Below are 5,475 nucleotides of genomic sequence, written 5' to 3'. Positions count from 1 at the left end.
ATCCCATTACAATAAGATATTAATATTCTCTCTCACAAATTGAATTGTTCAATTTTAAGGAAGTGATTAACTTGTATCGTCATACAATTAATCAACTTTACAGATTAGGGCATCATCCTTTAGGTGTGACCTTAAGGGATCAACTGACCACCACCATCCCACGACAGTAACGTCAAACTCTAGCAAGCCAATCGTTACCGATTAATGTTGATCAGTTGACTATAAAATGAATCATCCCTTACGTATTCTTAAAAATGAGATTTAAACATGTGATTATCATGATCGACAATTGTGATCGCATTATTGTCGGGGACACTCCAACACTTGGGAGAGGCACAACGAATCTTGGGTATCTGAATCTATAGAGATAGGTCCAAGAAGCTTATATTGACAAAGTTCTTGACCGGTTCAATATGAAAGACTCCAAGAGATGATTTCTACCTATGGGCCAAGGGATTACTTTGAGCAAGTCACAGTCTCCCTCTACCCCTAAGGAGATTGAACATATGAAGACCGTCCCTTATGCTTCCGCTGTTGGGTCTATCATGTATGATATGATTTGCACTTGTCCCGACGTTCCGTATGCCTTAAGCATGACAAGTCTTTATCAAGCCAAGCCTGGTGAGAGTCACTGGATAGCCGTAAAGAACATCCTTAAGTACTTGAGAAGGACTAAGGATTCGTTCTTAGTGTTTGGAGGAGAAACTAAGTTGCGTGTAAGAGGTTACACGGACGCAAGTTTCCAAATCGATCGGGATAATATGAAATCCCAATCCGGCTATGTGTTTATGCTAAATGGAGGATTTGTTTGCTGGAAGAGCTTCAAGCAAAGAGTTACCACAGATTCTACAACAGAGGCTGAGTACCTTGCAGCTTCTGAGGCTGCAAAGGAAGCTGTTTGGATTCGGCAATTCATGGAGGGACTAGGAGTAGTCCATTCCGCCAAAGATCCGATCACTCTATATTGTGATAACAGTGGGGCTATTTTTCAAGCCAAAGAGCCGAAGTCTAGTAACAAATCTATCTAGACACATTTAAAGGAAACACCATGTAATTAGAGATTATGTGGAAAGGAAGGAAATAGACATTTCTAAGGTTGGGACAGACGATAATATTGCTGATCCTTTAACCAAGCCTTTATCAAAGGCTAAGCATGATGGTCATATCGTCGCAATGGGATTGAGACGAGTATCAGATTTTCTTTAAATTATGGATATGTAATAATTTGATAGTGTATCTCTTTTCATATATATGATAATCGCATTCATTGTTTAAGCATTCATTTACGAATTATTTTATTTTGTGTGACTAAATTTATAATACCTTGCTTATCTGAATAAGTTGTGGAACAATGTTAAACACTATTCAAGTGAATAAGATGAACATTGTATTTTATCCCTAGTCACTTAATGAGGTGACGTCTCGGAGTAATTAGATTGTAAGTCTATTGATGGTTTTTCAACACCATGAGGTCATACGTGATGACTAGTCGATTACATAGGCAGAGTGTGTGACATTTTGCGGGACAGTGACCATTTAGAGAGTCCATTAGTTCTATTATAAACGCCTGGTGGTGGCAAGGATCTCTAAGATTTTCCTATGAGTCGATTCTTTTGACTGGAGACTATTATCTAAGTCAGTGCAGTTTCTGAGTGACTTTGGTTTTTGTCCTAGGTCGTACCGTGAAAGGAGGCCAAAGGACATCTTCTGAGTCATGATGATCTATATTGGGCAAAGATAGATAGGGTATACGGAATTGTCCACCCACGTTGGGTAACTATATCTCAAGTTCAGTCGAGGAGTTGTGACTATAAATGCGTGGCCACGCTCGGAAGTAATCTGTGGGAGATTTTTCCGGTCTAGTAGTCATACTCCCGATCGAGAAAACCACTCGCAATATGTTCATGTGCAAGTGCGACCTGAAAAACACCTTGCATTGAGTGGGAGATTAAAACGGACAAGAGAATTGGTAGCGCACACCTTGTGTCGGACAAGTGGGAGATTGTTGGAGTTAGTGTCCTCCACAATAGTGCGTTTACATATTAAATCTCATTAAAGAAATATCATCAGGATATTTATTATTTGATCCTCGTCAGTTGATTAACGTAAATCGATAACGGTTGGCTGACTAGAGTTAGACGTTATTGTCGTGAGATGGCGGTAATCAACTGACCTCTTTCGGTCACACCTAAAGGAACAAACCCCAATTGACAACTAATTAATTGTATGAGATACAATTTATTTAGTCCCTTGATTATTGACTAAAAGGTTAGTCCATTCTTTTAAGAGAGATTTCGAGTTGCGAACTCAAGGCGCGGCAGTTATTATTTAATTATCGCATAATTAAATATTAGTACGTAAATAATTGATTAATGTGATTAATATTAGTACGTAAATAATATGTGTAGCGGTACACGTATATTTAGGGAGTGTTTTTGAATAAAATTAATCAGGAAGCATTTAAACATAAAACGATATTTAAAGTAAAATTACACGTATTTGTGCGATAAATATAAGAACCGATTTGGACCCGTAAATGGGTCATGGAAATCTTGTAAATGGGATTGTGTGTTGCTTTAAACACAATCATTCCACTTACACATTTTTCTTCCCAAAATACTTTTGTTCTTTTCTAAACTATGCTCCATTGGGCATATTAAAATAAGACAAAAATAACACTCCACTCCCTCTCACCAAACCAGTCACTCCCTCCTTTATAGACCAACTTTTGTTCATTATTTGTTTTACTTCACTTGTGCATTTTGCATGTGAATAAAAAGTTGGTACATCTCTCTAAAATTAATATAGATCATTTACTAAGATTGTTAGTAATTAAAATAAATCACTACTACAAATCCATGCAACTACAACGCCCCTTTAACAACGATTATTCACGAAAATCACAATAGTCGTTGTAGAATGTATGGCGCGAATTTTACTAAAATAAATTACAACGGGTATGGTTAACAAAACCGTTGTTATAACTTTTAACAACGGGTAACACATGCACAACCGTTGTTAATAATTTGGCGCAAAATTGACGCAAAGTTAGTGAAAAGTAATCACAACGGTTACTTTTGAAACCCGTTGTTAAAACTTATTTGACAACGGTTGTTCTTTTACAACCGTTGTTAAAACTTATTTCACAACGGTTATTGTTTAATAACCGTTGTCAATACCTTCCATACTATAAACCACACAAACACAAGTCTCACATGACCACAAAACACAAACCTTAATACACAAACACAAACACAGCAGACAAACACAAACACAAACACAAAACACACACTTTCTCATCGTCTCTTTCTCTCTTTCTCATCGTCTCTTTCTCTCTTTCTCATCGTCGCTTTATCTTCTCGCTGTCACTGTTGATTTCATCGTCTAATTATCAGGTAAATCTCGCCGTCACTGTTGGTTTCATCGTCATTATTTTCTTTTTCTAATTATTTCATTTTCATGTGTATGTGTTAGTTTTTATCGATACCATAATGTTATTTCTTTAAGTATTATTCGCTTAATTAGCTAGTAAAACAAATTTAATAAACTAAAACAAAGAAGAAGCAAGATGATAGAGAGGAATGCATGATAAACATAATTAATATATATATATATATATATATATATATATATATATATATATATATATATATATATATATATATATATATATATATATATATATATATATATATATATATATATAAATACATAAATTAAAAAAATTACATTAATAAAAATGCAATTCTTATATTTTCATAGAGGGTCTTATTCTCCTCTATGATATCCGTCCTCTCCTCCTTGGCTATTTGGAGGTTCCGTTCGGCCATTTGCTATATCGTCATATAGCCGCAATCGCTTTCTTTGCTCTGTCAAGCCATCTTCTTTGGCGTCCTTCAGTATGGATCGAGCATCCGCAAGATAGCTCCTGAAACTTTCCTCAATGTGGAGCAACCGGCGGATGAAACTGTTGTTGTTCTCAATCATAGTAAGAGTCTTAAGGATGATATCATTCATTTTGTTGGAGTTTGGAGTTTGTTTTGAAAGATTAAGTAGGGTTAATTTATTTGGAGTTTGTTTTAGCAGTTAGGGTTTGGAGATGTATAGTGAGAGAATGGAATGTTAGTTGAGATAATGCATGTATTTATACTAAGCAATGTGTGGTTTGAGTTGTTTTTTAATTAATATATATGTTAGGAAGTTGTGCCATAATCATCATCATATCTCTCTCTGCTTCTTCAAATCTTATTACTAACCCTTCTCATTCCATATTGTCCGTTCATATGCAAAGGGATGGCAGTAATAATGCATGCATTGGAATTATAATGGGCCGTAATTATGCATGCATCTAGTAATATTTAATTTAACTTTTTTTTATTTTTTAAGAACAAACAACAACGGGTATTTATAAAAAACCAGTTGTCTTTAGTTATAACAACGGTTTTGTATATTACAACCCGTTGTTATAACTTTCCCCCCAAAATTGAGTCACATTTTCCACAACGGGTTTTTATACTTAAAACCGTTGTTAATAGTTTTAACAACGGGTTCCTTAAGATAACCAACCGTTTTTAAAACCTTTTACAACGGACGCTTTAACAACGTCCGCTTTTTTATATAACAACGGTTTTTAACCGTTGTTATAGCCTGTATCTGTAGTAGTGAATATTCACTAATATTTGTTAGTAATATTTACATATTATCAAGGGTTATATTTAACAAATATCTAGTTAATATTTGTTAGATTGTTGGGTGTTGTTCTTGGGTGCATATTGAAGGAGATCTTCTTATTTGGAGATTTGTTCTAGGAGGATCATCCATCATTTATTAGCACAAGAACAATCTAGATAGGTGATCTAGATTGTGCCCATCTTACCATCAAAATCAATGTAAGGAAATTGTATTTCCTTAATCTTTATTATTATGCTTTTATATTTGCATGCATGTTACATAGATCACATAAAAATGAATTATGAGATAATTTTATTTTTAATTAGAGAGTTTAATATGGATCTATGGTCTTTCAACATTACCTTTTCTTTTTGCATTTCTTATACGGTTATTAGAAAGAAGTTCCACATTAGAATGCGGGCGTACCCTGCAAGTCATAGTAGGAGATTCTTGGTTACAAATTTTGCAAAGAAATCACCCGAAAATCACTTGAGCAACGAGTGAAATTCGTGAGGAAGTTGGCATTCTAAGTCTCCCTTGGTCAACGGTTTGAGATTGTCTAATCTCGTGCGATTGTCATGTCAATCTTGCAAGTTAGGCTATTTTCCCCCTTTCCCGCCTTGTATTCGTTTCATTGGCATGTTGTATTGTTGCAAGGGTTGCTTAAGCTACTTCTAGGGACTAGGCACCTTATTGAGACCCGAGACGGTTTTTCCCCTAATAAAACTCTCTGTCTTGAAATATAATTGAGCCATCTTGATGAGGAAGTTGGCTAAACTTTTGTTGATGCATCATTTGCTTGAT

Source organism: Silene latifolia, chromosome 7, assembly GCF_048544455.1.
Source record: "Silene latifolia isolate original U9 population chromosome 7, ASM4854445v1, whole genome shotgun sequence".
Lineage (NCBI taxonomy): Eukaryota > Viridiplantae > Streptophyta > Magnoliopsida > Caryophyllales > Caryophyllaceae > Silene > Silene latifolia.
This window is presented reverse-complemented; position numbering follows the sequence as displayed.